Here is a 16,308-nt window from a genome sequence, read left to right on the forward strand (position 1 = left end):
GCTGATTCCCCAAATAAAAATTTTCTTTATAGATTTTCTTCCAATCTTCACCCAACGTCTCTTCTTCCTGGTCTCGGGTCGTGTCAGTCCTTACTGTCCAATCCATCTAGTCCAGGGGTCTGCAACCCGCGGCTCCGGAGCCGCATGTGGCTCTTTTACACCTTTGCCGCGGCTCCGGGGTGGATACTAGCGAGGGGAGAAGGCGCATTGTGCGCCCTGACACTCCCCACTGTGGCGGGCACTGTACTGGCTGTGACGTCGCATGGGGGTGGTGCGTGCATTAGTCACGCACCGTCCCGACGTCACCTTCCCGCCCGCTGTCAGATCGCAGCTCCGGAGATATATTTGTTTTAAATGTCGCAATGGTTTTGCAGCTCCCAGTTTTTTCCCCCTTCGAAAACGGGTCCAAGTGGCTCTTTTTGTCTTAAAGGTTGCAGACCCCTGATCTAGTCCATCAACCTGGAAGTCTTATGTCCGAGGCCCTTAAGTCTCTTCCATGTCCCTTCTGCAGATCTTCTTCTTGTTTATACTTGCCCTTTTTCTTGTCATTTGTTGGTCTCTTTCTTAATTTCTTTCCTTTCTCATTGAGGAGTAGGTTTCTGGGGGGTTCCAACCCAAAATTGTCTCCATCTCCCTTCATCAAACCCACCCATTCCCCACAGTCCCACTCCCCACAGTCATCAGTGTAATCCAAAAAGTATTTAAAAACATATTTCAAGGTCTCTCCAAAATTAGGAACCTCCTCAGCTCCAGACTCCCCCTGGCCCAATCCAACTTCTATCTTCAAAGGCAGCGGCTTATGCTCCTGTAGGGCCTCGGGTTTCTCCATTTGTATTATTTGAGGTGCAACCACATCCTCCTCCATTATTTTCTGCACTTGCCCAATCAGTACAGGTTCATGAGTTGGTCCCTGAATGGTTTCTGTATCAATGTTCCCTGTTTGTCCAGAGTTGTTAACCACAACAATCATCAAGTCCATTTTCTCATTCATCAAATCCATCTTCTCATGCATCTGTTCCAGCAAGGCACTTGTCTTGCATAAAGCAAGCACCCAGTCTTCCCCCAAGCTCATCTTTAGTCAAGGTCAGAAAAGACTAGTCCCATGATCTTAATCTCACAGCTGTTGAGTCCTCATGTAGACTACAGCAACAATTTAACAAGCTCCCTCTAGGGGAGACAATTTCTATTTGTATCCATTTTTTTTAAGGCAAGTCCAACAAAGGAAAATTACTTTCATTTTTCAGATATTTTTCAGTTATTTTGTTTCTTTAGAATGCAAAAGGCAACATTGGAATCAGTTTATTTCTCTTCTTTAGCTATCTGTCAAAGTATTCCATTCACAGTCAATGAACCTCTCCACTATTTCTGTCTCTGACACCCCGTTTCCAGGTTAGAGACGGTGGAAACTTATCCTTCTTCACTCCCTCTCCTGCAGGGGTTAAACAAAGTTCTCCCCCCTTTTCTCCTACTTCCAAGGGGGTTTCAGTAATTATAGATGAAGGAAATTTAGACTTTTTAAACGGCTTTCCAGGCTTTAGCTTACAAAGTTTTTGCTTTAGTCTATATACAGAAAGCGGAAGGCGGACTTCCTGTTTTGAACCTTCCCGCTCCAATGCCAAATTAAGATATTTCTTGATCCAATTTTCCGTTTCTACTCACGGGTACTTGTTTTAAATCCAATTGTCCACAGGAAAAAGTCAGCGCTCTCCGGCAATGGCTGTGCGGCTTCACTCTGTAAAAATAGCAATCAGTTTGCAGCACCGCACCTCTCACCCCACTTCACTCCGGAGCCCCAAAATGGGGTTCCCGGTGCGTGGGGGGCGCTCCTGGTGCCCTGCCGAACTCCACGTTCCCAGGCTTCCTCCGCCTGGGATTTCTAGCGGGTCCCCACCTTCGCCGCGGTGGGAAGACCCAATTTCCACGGAGCCCGTTCCTCTGATCGGAGGAACTCCGCCATTCACCGATGGCGCTGACCCGGAAGTCGAAGGAGATTATCAAATGTTGATTGACATCGTTCTTTCGCAATACTCTGAGGAGATGAAGTCTCTGCTGGGCTTTCTTAACCACCTGGGTTGTATTGATTTTCCAAGTAAGGTGTTCACTGAGATAAACTCCTAGGAATTAAAAGGAAGAGAGTCTCTCCACACAGTCCTCCCCGATGTACAGCGGGGCTAGTTCTCCTCTCTTCCTCCGAAAGTCCAACACCATCTCCTTTGTCTTTGGCTCGTCTATCTGGCCCATGGTGACCCCTGCCGCCCCCCCGCCCTCCGCTCTTACTGGTGTGGTGCAGCGTGGTGCAGTGCAGGGACTGACTTCCAGGTTGATGATGCCTGTGCGCACGGGCACTCCTCCAACCCGGACGTGCACCGAAAATAGTGTGTACACATGCATGCAGGATGGAGAAGCGCCTGTGCACATGCGCATACGCTATTTCCAGTGCACATCTGAGTCGGAGGAGCGCTGGAAATAGTGTGTGCACACGTGCACGGCCGCTCCTCTGACCCGGAAGAGCGCGCATGTGCACGCTCTCCAGCCCATCCTCTGACGGACAGAGCATTGACTGGCCCATTGTTCGGTAAGTTTGCCAACCCCTGGACTAAATAGATTCAAATATGCTAAGATTATATGAGGCTGAGACCCTACAAGCTCCACCTCCACCCTGGTAAGGGTGAAGGGAAGCAAGAAGAAACAGAAGTCTCCACCACATGCAGTGGCGGAGGAAGCCTCTCGGGCACCTGGGGTGGTACGCCCGGGGCGGGGTGAACCGCCCATAGGGAAGGACAAGGCAGGGTGCACAGCACCCATAGGGACAGGACGGGGTGCCCGGCGTCCATTACCATCCTCCTCCATTGTTTGCTCACCTGCCTCCTCCCTGTCCTCTCCCCTGCCTGCCTGCCTCCTCCAGCCAGGAGCATGGGGTAACAGCGCGCTGCCCCCTGCAACTCCCGACCCAGGCGTGATCCGGTGCAGAGGCCAGGCTGGGGGGTGCGATCCAGTGCAGCCGCGATCGGACCTGGCTGGGAATTTGTCACCCCCCTCAGGGATGACACCCAGGGCACCCCACCCCCACATTGCTCCACCTCTGGGTGTATGTGTGGTTATAGCCACTGCCACTCAAAAGGAAAGTGATGGATAGTGAGGAAGAGTGGAAATCCCAAATAACCAAGGGCTTTGCCCTCTGTTATCCAAAGTCTTACATGGCCCCCAACATGTGCCCAGTGATCCCAACTGCTGGTGCCAAGCGTGAGGCTTGTGACCCTCTTGAAGATACGTAGAGGCTTAGACCCAGACTCAATCTCAATTAGATTGCATTGAAAGAAATGTGAAAAGTGAAAATGAATGGGACTCACGTGTGACTGCCTTTCTCTGGATCCAACCCATAATATTTGTTTCACAATGTGTTTCCCAAATCCTCATGTTTTTAAAAGGGACCAGGATCAGAGCAAAGTAAAAGAGGTTTAATTAAAGATCCATGACAATTAAGAGCTATGTTTAAAACCTTATCAGATTTTTGATAAATGTGACTGCTGTAATAAATGCAGAATGGAAAGAGTTGCTATTTTAAACGCTTCCATTCTTACAAAAGAAATCTCTCTAGAGCAGAAAGCAGTGTGTGTTGTTCTTTGAATAAAGGAATTAATTTCAGGCTTTATTAACAATACAAATAACACTGCGTGATTTCTTTGCTTCCTAAAGCCTGACTCAGCCTCATAAACCAGGAGTTAAAACATGATTTGGAATTCAATAGCCTCTGAATGACAGGAGTATACATTTCCTCTCTTGGCTTGATAGGAGACCAAATGATGCTCTCACTTGCCTGATTAGAAAGTGGGGGGGGGGGGGGAGAGACGGGTGCTGTTTAAAACTAGTATGTTACATACCGTATTTTGTGTTAAAGCCTTACAACAGGTTCCCTCATCAACAAATAAGGTCTGCCCACATACCAAAACAAAAAAAATGTGTGTGTGGGGGGGGAACAGTTTCTTTATATAAAACTAAATTAACATTGCACTTTTGGTTTAACATGTGCCCATATTCCCTGATACTCCAGAATACTGAGAAACTGCAGCTGTTGAAACCCATACAAGGGATGGACAGATCTTTGGATTTCATCTGCCTCAGTTTATCATTTTTCAAATTTTAAATTCAGTTTTACACATTTCTGCAGTAATTTGCATTAAAGAAAACTCATGAAAATTTCTCTGAATAAACACATTTTTGTATTTTTCCCCCATGTTATTTTCACCAATATATTAATTTTTATACAGTCTCCCAATATTTGTGTAAGTGTTGCTTGGTTAGAGAACCACAACGCAAAAATAAGAGACATGCAAACTTGAAAGAATGGCAATTTTTTTGGTTTGCACATTATCTTGGAAAGTGCCGATTCGGTAGGTTTGCTGTCAAAAACAAAGGGAATCAAATTTCTGCTCGAGTCCCACCTTCACCACAATGTTATTTTGGCAATCTGGATGTGGCACACTATTCTATTTTGTGGTGTGTTTTTAACCAAGGCTAAGATTACCCAGGGTGCAATTGGAGCAGCTGCATCAGGGCCCATGACTCACGGGGCCAAAGAGTTGGAGCATACTTAAAAGGAAAGCAAGTATTTAGCCACCTTGGAAGGAAAGTTACAAATCAAAATGTGTAGGGTACTAAACTGACTAGAGTTAAGATTTTCCTGTGTTGGGGACACAGCTTTCATTTTGCTCCGCAGAGCAGCACCAGGAGTCAGAAAGGTCCCCTCCCCTCCCACTCTGATTATTATTGTTGTTGCTGTTGTTATATATTTCTTTAAACCCCACCATTTGTGCTGACAGGACTCAAGGCACCTTAAAAACAAAAACTGTTAAAAACGTAGAAAAAAACAATAATTAAAAACAATTAAACACACAAACATATATATGAATGATTATATATACTCTATTAAAAACAATTACAGTAAAACTGCACAGAACCAATCCTTTCATTAAAAGCAGTCGTTCCCAAAAGGCTGTTGGAAAAAGAAAGTATTCACCTGCTGGCAGAAGGACAAGGAAAGAGGCCGTCTAACTTCTCCACGGAGTGCCAGAGTCTGGAGACAGCCACCCAGAAGGCCCTCTCCCACGTCTCCACCGTTCATGCCTGTGAGGATGGCAGGACTGAGAGAAGGGTCTCGCCAGAAGATCTCATAACCTGGGCAGGTTTGTATGAGGGAATGTGGCTTTTCAGATAGCTTGGACCTGAGCTGTATAGGACCAGCACTTTGAATTGTGCCCAGAAACAGACCAGTAGCAAGTGGGGCAGTTCTAGCAAGGGAGTTGTCTGCTCCCTTTAACCAGCCTTGGTCAACATTCTGGCTGCAGCCCTTTGAGACGGTCAGAGTTTCTAAACAGTCACCCACCGAGCACGATACAGTAATCCAAACGAGATGTAACTAAGACCCATGACCATTCATTGTGACCAAGTGAGACCACCAAAGAAATTGTCTGTGAAGTAATCCTCTCCTCGTGGAAACTCTGAGAGTTTCTCACCCTTGAGAGTTGGAAAGCGCAGGGTCTGCCTTGGGGGGGGGGCTGTTGGAGAGTGGGTGCAAAAACTTCCCTCATCCTTCTGATCAATCACCCAACAACAGTGCAATGCCATTAACAAGCTAGACTTCATAATGACAAGTGGTGAGAATTGAAATAAGGGTGACTTGAAAATGTACCTGCTGCACATTTAAACCCCATGTTTGAGAGCTTTGCACCTCTCACCTCTGCATCTTGGTCTAAACAAAGAGAAAGGCAGGTGATAAAACTGGTTCTTGTGATAACTAAGTTGGGAATAAGTGACCTCTTTATAGCCTCTTATTAGGAGTTGTATCTTACCCATGGCCCTTTAGGCTCAGTGTGAAGGACAGGGATGATGGGGGCCAGGCAGGAATGGGTCTCTCATACCCTCCAACTCATTATAATCCCAATTTTGGACACACACCCCACCAACATGCCTCCCATATCCCCCTGCCTCCCCCTTATCTTACTCTCCCTCTGCCAGCTCCTCCTCCTTGGCCAGCCTGACGCAACCAGCCCTTCTTGGCCTCCTCTCTCAGCTGGCTCCCCACAGGCAGGCCTCCTTGCTTCCTCACTTGGCCGCCGTTGCTCCACTGCCAGCCCATCACACCTGTCTTTTTCTGCTTCTCCCAACAGCCACTGCAGCCACCTTCTTTCCCTCCTAAGTTATTAAGACACTGAGAAGAGGGGAAAGTCACACTTCTGTGTGGTGGCTGCCCAAGAGAGGAAGGACACATGTCCCAGGATATAATCAGAAGCTTGGGTGACTTATTTAAATTTGAGATGTCTAAGTAAAAATGGGACATTTGGGCCGTATGGACTCTTTGGGCGCAGCATTATGTGCTACACAGTTGGCTGTGGGCAGGGGTGGAGTGGGCAGGCAGGACAACGGATTTGGACTTTGCTTCAGGCAGCAAGCTCAGTTCAGTCCTAAACTCATGGTGCAAATACTGATTGCATCCTAAGGCAAAAAACCTGAGTTCAGTCAGTCAGCAAATTACTTTGCAGACTCATTTTTCATCTAATTAAGAAATGTGTCTCTGAAGAACACAAGAGAAGCTGGGCCTCATCTATTATAATCACGGGATAATTTTGTTCTAAATATAGGGTGAGATTAGAAGGGCTAGCCTTCCAAAGCCCTAGCAGAGCAACCCAGTTCCTGAACCCTCGTCATCAGCAGCATATGTGGACTATTTATTTTCTCAACTCGTTTTCACCTTGAGTTCCAAACTCCAGTTTCCCTGCGGCTCTCGTAGCACACAGGAGATACACTTCAGCTTCTCTTCTAAGCTGTATGCGTCTCAACATTCCCAGCTCTGTCCCAAGCCTAGCCCCAACTCACCATGTAGACAGTCCAGACTCCAAACCAGTTAGGCCAGTGTGCATAGATCCCAAACTAGCCTGCCCTGCTAACACAAACTTCAAGTACTGAAAGCACAAGTGTTTTGAGACTGCTTCACACAATGCACATCTCAGATGAGGCAATAATTACTAGCTGTGACCACATAGCTATGACCATGACAGCTAGAAATTACCTTTATGACCAAGGCAATATACATTCAAAAACCAGATGCCTTCACCGCAGAGCATTGCCCAGCACTCCCCAGGACTGAATCCTCGGCTGACCAGCTGTTGCATGGAGGTTCTGATCCTGTGGGGTGCTGCTTCAGGGGGCAAGGTGTTGAGTGGGAAGAAGACGAGGCTGGGCAGGAAGGAGAGGTTGGGTGGGAAAGCCTGCACCCCACATCTATAGGCACTCATCCCTACCTTTTCCCCCGAAGACACAGTTAGTGGAATTTGTTTGTCTGTTGGAATGTTCATGTTGTGCGCCTCCATCTGCATTCAACATATGTGTTTGCAACAAGCACACATCTATCCTTCCAAATATTTCACATCATACTGATTACTCTTCGTATCCAGCAACAGCATCAATTTATGACAGATGAAGCTTGTCATACCAAGTTGTCAGGGTCTGGGCAGAGGAGGAGTGGTGGAGACCGCCTCCCTGCCCTGACCCTTCCAGGGAGGAGGAAGAGGAAGACAGTATAGATTTACAAAAGGGGTTTGAGGGAGATCACAGCTCAGAGGCAGATGTGGAGGAAAGTTGGGAAATCATGGGAGAGCCAGAGCAACACCCAGCTGACGCGTTGTCATTAGAAAGCATTCCAGACCCTCCATCTCCCAGAACCCGGCAAGCCTTGAAAGTAGGAGAGCAAAGAGCTCAAAGACAGAGGGCACGTAGCAGCACCTGTAGAGGAGATGATGAGAATGAGGAACGAGGAAGTGGGAGAGAAGGGGGTGGAGATTCACTCGGGACAAGGCCACTATCCAAGAGGCTGGGTTCTATAGCCTCTCTGTGCAAAGACTGAAATGAAAAAGGACTGTAAGAAACTTTTCCTTGTCTTTATAATTTCCTGGGCAACGAGCCGGGAGCCGCTGACAGCATCCTGACACAAGGTGAGAAAAGCAACTGCATCCTAAAATTCCTTCTTGTTTTAACCCCAACTGCATGCATGTATGTGCAGCCACAACTGAGTCTCTAAGTCCCACCACCAAATCTCATTAGAGCTTTCGAACTTAGAGCAAATTAAATACATACACACACTCTATCCAACTTACGCTTGGAGGGTTGTAGTTGTGGTGGAGTTACATTGTACTGGTGTGTTGGAATACACTACTTGTTTAGGCAACTTCTAGCCAGTCTGATGTACCGTAATGACACAACATCATGTCGTTATACTGATTAGGATCACACAACAAGGCAAAATATAGGATAGGCCCAGAATAGGAGCCATGAGTGATGGAACACTAGGGCTGGAGCAGACATGGGAAACACTAAGTTTCCAAGGAGCATTTTGCACTTTTAAAAGCCTCCCTTTTGCCCTGAAAGATTAATTGGGTAATTTAAGGTAAAGATAAAGGTACCCCTGCCCGTACGGGCCAGTCGTGTCCGACTCTAGGGTTGTGCGCCCATCTCACTTAAGAGACACTTCCGGGTCACGTGGCCAGCGTGACGAAGCTGCTCTGGTGAGCCGGCACCAGCGCAGCACACGGAAACGCCGTTTACCTTCCCGCTATAAAGCGGTACCTATTTATCTACTTGCACTTAGGGGTGCTTTCGAACTGCTAGGTGGGCAGGAGCTGGGACCGAAAGACGGGAGCTCACCCCGCCGCGGGGATTCGAACCGCCAACCATGCGATTGGCAAGTCCTAGGCACTGAGGTTTTACCCACAGGCACCACCCGCTTTCCTTTTATTGGGTAATTTGGCTCATCCCTTGGCTCATCTGATCATTTAAGGCTGTCATCCTGCTACATTTCCAAGGGAGGTCAGTGAGACTAGCTTCTGAGTAAACATGCTTAGACTTGTCCTACATTATGTTCAATAAGTGAATCGCTGGTGGAAGTCGAGAGGCATCCACTGCGACCCCGACCCCCCAAATCCCATGTCAGTTAAGACACCAGTCTGTGTCAAGAGTTAGCTAATGCTCTGGTTGCCATAGAGACTTTTTTGTGGCAGATAAAGCTGAGAGATGCCAAGCTGATTAAAACACCAGGATAATGTACCTTCTGCTGCTTAATTAAGGACCAGCCACATCTGAACACACTAAAACCCCTGGATTCTGAACATCATCCATATTTAAGTGCATCCTTACATATTGAGCCATAGCCGACTGACAAGGAAAGACAGCATATGCTTGCAGGATTATGCTAAGGATAAGATAAATTACCCTGTGTTTGGATGTGCTGCTGCCTCACTCTTGCCATTTATTTCCTATCCAGTGAGTTCGGTCAGATTAGAATTCATAAGAAATCTCTGTCTGAGGGACTGGGCATCTGGGATTTGAATGTTGTAAAGGAATCATTTAAAATTATGCTCAGAGCTGGATTTAAAATTATGCTCAGACAAACCAAAGGTTTCTCAGGTCCCAGGCTGGCAACAGTGGCTGGATCCAGACACATCAAATAAGCGTTGTAAACTTTGCATGAGAAATCGAGTTGGCCAAAACGGAACTCCACAGCACCTTCTGGTGCCACAGTGTTATAATGCATATACAATGCATAGAAAACACCTTTTCTTTACCAATCTAGCAGGTACAGTGTTTACTTGAAGGCAGTGCTTTTTTTCCTTAAAAATGTTTAGGGGTACTCTCATTTTGACTCAAGAAAATCACCATTTTATAGTTCAAATCGAGAAAAATAAACACAGTAAATGGACAAAAGTACAAAGAACATGCATTACCCATATTGAAATACTGTCCCTCAATAAGGCCAAACCTTCATCAGTAAAACACCACACATCCACATTCCACACTGCTTCACACATTAAACCCTCATTTCCGTCTGAGACTCAGGAAACACCGTGACAAGAAATGAGGCTGCCATCACGGGTAGCAACAGAACTAACGATTCACTATGCTAGAGAAGAAACTAAAAAATTTAAAATTTTTAGTTTCTTCTCCTGTTAGATTCACAAAATATTTAGGGGTACGCGTATCCCTGCGTCGCCAAAAAATGCACAGCTTGAAGGACTAGGGTTCTTCCAAGGGGAGAAGGACTAACCTACGTTAATAGCCAATTCACAAAGTGTACTTTTTATTGAACTCTACCACTTCTGGAGGAATGCGGGTGGCGCTGTGGGTTAAACCAGAGAGCCTAGGACTTGCTGATCAGAAGGTCAGCGGTTCGAATCCCCGCAATGGGGTGAGCTCCCATTGCTCGGTCCCTGCTCCTGCCAACCTAGCAGTTTGAAAGCACATCAAAGTGCAAGTAGGTAAATAGGTACCGCTCCGGCAGGAAGGTAAACGGTGTTTCCGTGCGCTGCTCTGGTTCGCCAGAAGCAGCTTAGTCCTGCTGGCCACATGACCTGGAAGCTGTACGCCGGCTCCCTCAGCCAATAAAGCGAGATGAGCACCACAACCCCAGAGTCGGCCACGACTGGACCTAATGGTCAGGGGTCCCTTTACCCCTTTACCTTTACCTTACCACTTCTGGATTGCAGATAAGGCAAAGGCACCATGTTTAAATTCTCTGCTGTTTAACAAACCTGCTGCCCACACAGAAAACTAGCATGTTTAGGATAAAGCTTTCAGGCTTCCTGCTGCTTTCTGTCTAAAGTCCAGAATGCTTTTGTGCAGAGAAGGAACTGTCCAACTCCCAACCAAGGAAGAACGGCAGATAAAGTGAATGGACTCTGCAGAAATGGCAAAATTAATGGGAAGAATAAGGAATCAAGAAGAAATAACTTGTAACAAAGAATGGGGGGAAATTGTGGACTGTCTTAAAAACTATTGCAAACAACTAAACACATTAGCAGGATTAATCTAAAAACAAGCAGTTAAAAGGTTGATTTAAAAGTAAACTAGAGAGTAACTAAGTAAAAGGTGTAAAATGTAAAGAGATGCAGTTTTGGAAATGATCTTATACGAAACTACAGAAGGGAAGGGGGGAAGTCAAACTGAGTGTGTACTGATCTACATGTGATTATCATTAAACTGAAAACTGAAAAATAAAATTTATAAAAAAATAAAATAAAGTGTTATAGTTGCAGAACAGAAGAAGAGCCGGATGTGTCAGGTCAATGGCTCATCTGCCCTGGCATAATATTCTTATAGTGGCCAACCAGTTGCCTGTGGGAAACCAGCAAGTGGAGCATGAGCACAAGAACACGCTCCCCTTCTGTGGTTTCTAGTAACTGGCATTCAGAATATGCCTCTGATCACAGAGGAAGAATATAGCTAACATGGCTAGTAGCCATTGATAGCCTTGTCCTTCATGAATTTGTCTAATCCTCTTTCAAATCCATCTAAGTTTGTTTATTTATTTTATTACATTTATATCCCACCTTTTTATCTAAGGAACTCAAAGTTCTCCTCTTCCTCATCTGCGCTGTAAAATGAAAGTTCCTGGGCTCACTTGGATTGCCAAGCAAAGACACCAGTCAAGAAAATAGGAGCGAAGCAGCAGCCAGTAGGCCTGATCTTCATTCAAAAGACGGTTGCAACAGAACCTCCACCCATCACATGGGAGAAGCAGGAAGAAGCCCAGAACAAAGGGCGGCTCCCTCTTTTATAAGTTTTCCCTTTTTCCCATGAACACCTCAGGTGAACATCATGCATACATCACAGATGCATCATACATATGTCACAAACAGGGAGGAGTTTTCTGGTAGAAACCAGTTTGTCAGGTTTCCCCCCAACCTCCCTTGCCCACCACCACACACCCATCAAGTGATACAACAGGAATATTTACATTTCCCTGGTTTTCCCAGTCAGGTAATCACGCCCCTTTGTCCTGACTGAGGACCCAATCCATTCCTGGATGGTTTGCCATTGTCCATGGGATGACTGCCTGTCTGGCACCCATCTGCCAGGATGCCAGTGATTATCTCTTGTGCAAGAGGCTGCTGTGTACGTGATCCCAGGTTTCATGGATTATGGCTTCCCACATCCCAGACTCCCCCCTTCGTAGCCATTCCTTTCCTGAACAGAACAAAGTTGGTGGAAATCCATACTGGAGCGATTTTATATGACTTTCTAAAGTTTTCCCAGTGAGCCAGTACAGTGGTACCTCGGGTTACAAACGCTTCAAGTTACTTTTTTGGGGTTATGAACGATTTTAACCTGGAAGTTAGTTGTCTGAGCTCTCGGAGGCCTCGTCGCTGCCTGGAGCCAAGCCTGGACATCCAAGGGGCTTATGGAGGCTCCGTGATCGGCTTCCAGCCCGAGACCTTCGCAACTGCCTGGAGCCAGGCCCCGACATCTGCAGGATGCCCAGCAGGTTGCACCCCAGCCCCAAAGTTAGGTAAGGAACACTTCCCTAGCGAAGACCAAGAGCAGTGAAGCTGTTAAGAAAACAAAGGTGAGCCTGGGCCAAAAAGCCCTTTACCAACCCTTGCCCCACCCCCAGCCGTAGCAAGATGGGTGGCACCTAGCCAGGTAAGCCCACCTACCCTGTGGGAGCTGGGGGAGTGTAAAATGTTGGGATTCTGCGAGGGATTTTGGGATTTGTTTATGTGAGTCTGCCCTGTGCCTTTGTCTCTGCTTTGCTCCTTCGTTTGGGGGACTTCTGGGGGACTCTGCCTTCTGCCATTGTTTTGGGGGTAGTGTGGGGTTTGGGGTTCAGCCATTGGTTGACTGTGTGACTGCAGAAATGGATAAAAGCCCCCCCCCCAATCATCAGTACATCTAAGAAAAAAAGTAAAGTTATTTTTTTCATCTACAATACTGTCTTATTTATTTTATTGTACAGTACATTGATTATTGCCTTCATTATATGGATCAATGGTCTCATTAGACAATAAAATTCATGTTAAATTGCTGTTTTAGGGGGTGTTTCTTATCTGGAACGGATCAATCCACTTTTCCATTACTTTCAATGGGAAAGTGCGCTTCAGGTTCAGAACGCTTCAGGTTAAGAACGGACTTCCGGAACCAATTAAGTATTTAACCTGTGGCACCACTGTACATATCAGTGAACTGTTGCAGGTGGTAATGTGCATCAGAGGCCCTTTGAATAGAGATAGGAAAAAACTGTGATGAAGTGTTTTGTGGGGACATTTGCAGGAGTGATTGTGTTGAGTTTGGTAGTCGGGGTGTGTGTGTATGATGTCTGTTGGAGGGGCTACCCCCCCACACCTTTACATAAATTCCTGTAACAACGCAATCGCCACAACAACCGTGTGAGGTAATTTAGGCTGAGAGGCAGTGACTGGCCCAGAGTCACCCAATGAGCTTCAGGACCAAGTGAACCTTGGTCTCCCAGATCTTAGTCCAACATTCCAACCACGCTGCCATTCCAGCTGGTGGCCATCACTGCCTCCTGTGAGAGCGAAGGCCACAATTTAAACTATGTGCTGCGTGATGAAGTGCTTTCTTTTATTAATCCTGAATCTTCCAACATTCAGCTTCATTGAGTATCCACAAGTTCTAGTGTTGTGACAGAGGGAGAAAAACTTGTCTCTGTCCACTGTCTCCATGCCATGCATCATCTCATAAACTTCTATCATGTCACCTCTTTATCACATTTTTTCCTAACCCAAAATCCGCAAATGCTGCAGCCTGCCCTCATTGGGTAGTTGTCCCGTTCTCTTGACGCTGCTCTCCATGATGCAACTGATGAAGAGCAATGCCCAGTGGCTGAGTGTAGGCTAAGGGCCCAGCTTCAAACTCCAGTTAGAAGCCTCTTCCTTTAAGGCCGCTAAAGAATTTTTGGCAAGGTGCAGAATTGGAGTTGGGCTCAGGGGACTCGTGGTCTGAATCTATATGAGACTGGTTTGGATGCAATCATATGGTCAAGACTAAGGAAGATGCCAGGGGCTGTCCAGGGGTCAAATCCAAAAGAGTATGCCAGTCAGAAGCAATTTGTTAAAAGGAGCAAAAACAAACAAAAAATGAGCAAGAGGTCCAGTACAAACAGGATGACGGGAAGAAACTCTGAAGGAAGGTTCCACAAGCAGGAGAGAGAGTAAGTCCTGAGTACTTAAGAGTTTTCTAAATGGAAGAGTGTCAGCTTCCTTTCCACTCTGGATTTCTTTCTCATTCATCTCAGAATCAAGCCGGGAGCACAATATGTACATGGGGCTGTGATCACCTTGAGAGCATTATTTGGGGGCAGTGGCTGCCAAGAGTTGGACTCCAAGCTCCCATCAGCCTCAGCCAGTTTAGCCAATGGTCAGGGATTGTGGGGTTGCACTCCAAGAATAGTGGAGTGCACTGTGCTGGCTACCCATTTTGTAAACGTTGACTGAACCTGGCGACAGGCATATGCTGTCAGGCAAACAAGAAACATTGGGTGCTAGACATTTCTTGTGCAATTTAATCCTTTTGTGTTTAAATAACTAGTACAGTAACAAGATGACCTTGGCTTTCAGCCTAGTGTTTCTTAGATACAGTGACTGAAAATGACTTTCCTATAGTTAAGGCCTGTAAATAAAGGCTAAAGCTAAGCAGCCATTTCTCAAATAAGGGAGATGTATAAGGCTTGCTGTGGATTTATTATTTAGGCCCTCATGATTTTGTTGTGAGCATTAACTTTTAAACAGAATTCATTGTTCATCTCATTACCTTCTCATTACCCCAAATTCATTGTTCATCTCATTACCTTCCATTCTGCAGCAGCCAGCTACAAGCATAACTGCAGTCAGGGAATGGCTCTTTCTGCTGAGAGATGGATGTGGAGAAAATAGCAGTACAGTGGAACCTCGGGTTACGAACTTAATCCGTTCCAGAGGTCTGTTCTTAAACCAAAACCGTTCTTAAACCAAGGTGCACTTTCCCTAACGAAGCCTCCCACTGTCGGTGCCCTTCCACCATTTGGATTCCGTTCTTAGACTGAGGTAAATTTCTCAAACCAGGACACTATTTCCGGTTTTGTGGAGTTTGTAAACTGAATTGTTCTTAAACTGGACTGTTCTCAAACTGAGGTACCACTGTAAATGCAACTATGGGAACAAGAAGCTACTGCATCAGGAAAAGAAGAAGTACCAAACTGTTAATGGAAAGGAAGAGGCTAGAATGGGGATGGCACTGGGGGAAACCTAGAGTGACACCAGACATCTTACTGAATGCAAGCATACAATACTGCACAGCAGCTGAAGAAATCCACTGCTGTGAAACTAGGTTTTGTCTCAACAGAGACCATGTCCCTCTCAACAGAGAGGGAAGGTCCCAGCCTCAGACTGCCTTATTATAGCCTGAGCAAGCTGATATGGAGAAAAGAGAAAAGCTGTGGTTCAGTCTGATGCATGCGAAGAAGCTGAGCAGCAGCAATTGCAGTACTGGGAGGTGGTGGCACAGAGAAATAGATGAAAGACCAGCAAATCCTGATCTGCAAAAGAATTGGTGGGGTTGCCGTCTTTTCTGCTGGACCTGCTCCTTTGCCTTTAATAACAATCAGAAAATTGGCTGAGGATTCTCTTTTTTACCACATCACTATGCTGCTAATTTTTGCAAGTCAGGCTGATCTTAGAGTTACAGGAGTAAGACCTGAATAAAATTAGCAGAAGCAGCAGCAGTAGCAGTGGAAATTTCCCCGCCCAGCATCTAATTTCCTGTGGAGGGAAGTGAGATGGAGGGAACATAGTAAGCTTCCTTATACTGGGGCTCGACCCTTGCGCCATCTAGCTCAGCATTGTCCCCACTGACTGGCAGGGTTTCAGGCAGGGAAATCCCCAGTCTGGACTGGAGATGCATTGGGGATTGAACCCGGGACCATCTGTGTGTAAATCCGATGCTCTTCCACTTAGCAATGGCCCTTTCCAGGGAATAACCTGTTTGGAAAGTGTGCAGGGCTGCCACCTCTTCACTGGGCCTATTTCTCTGCCCTGGTGAATGGCACACAAAAATTTTACCAGGGGAACATTCTCCAAGAGATAACCATGTTGTGAGTGGGGTGGGGTGGGGGAGTGTTAGCTGGCATGATACCGGAGTCCCTTTTACTTCCAGGGTCCTGGATCCAGCAAGGGTTGAAATCTAACGGAGGATTCCATTGTTGAACTAGTCAGGCCAGTTTCTTTGTCAGAGAATGGCTCTGTGCCAGAGGCCTTTGCCCCTCACCTGGCTGGCAGTTCGAAGACAAAAGCTAGGGCAGTTGTGTGAGAGCTGGGCTGGCAGCAGGCAGAAGCTGAGAGATTTGCTTGATTACCTGCTAGAATCCAAGGCTGTGACTATGGAAAAAGGGAGACCTTTTGCGGTCTTAAGGCTGTGAGCTCCTCCATCTTAGGCTCAGGTTGTATTGAAACTACTGCCTCCTGCGTTGTTTATGCTGTGTTAGCAGCA

The 16,308-nt window shown here is 46.4% G+C and overlaps 1 protein-coding gene and 1 long non-coding RNA gene across 2 annotated transcripts in view; one reads left to right on the forward strand and one right to left on the reverse strand.

Annotated features, from left to right (window-relative positions):
* The window catches only part of MOCOS (molybdenum cofactor sulfurase), a 237,680-nt gene that overhangs the window by 197,292 nt on the left and 24,080 nt on the right, over nt 1-16,308 (forward strand). The window lies entirely within an intron of this gene.
* LOC310692434 lies at nt 1,840-6,957 on the reverse strand. The gene is made up of 3 exons (XR_014518809.1): nt 6,874-6,957; nt 5,018-6,208; nt 1,840-2,114 (listed from the first exon to the last, which is right to left on the reverse strand). It is a non-coding gene; the product is annotated as an uncharacterized lncRNA (long non-coding RNA).

This window comes from Podarcis liolepis, assembly GCF_965112155.1.
Source record: "Podarcis liolepis genome assembly, chromosome: 13".
NCBI classification, from domain to species: Eukaryota; Metazoa; Chordata; class Lepidosauria; order Squamata; family Lacertidae; genus Podarcis; species Podarcis liolepis.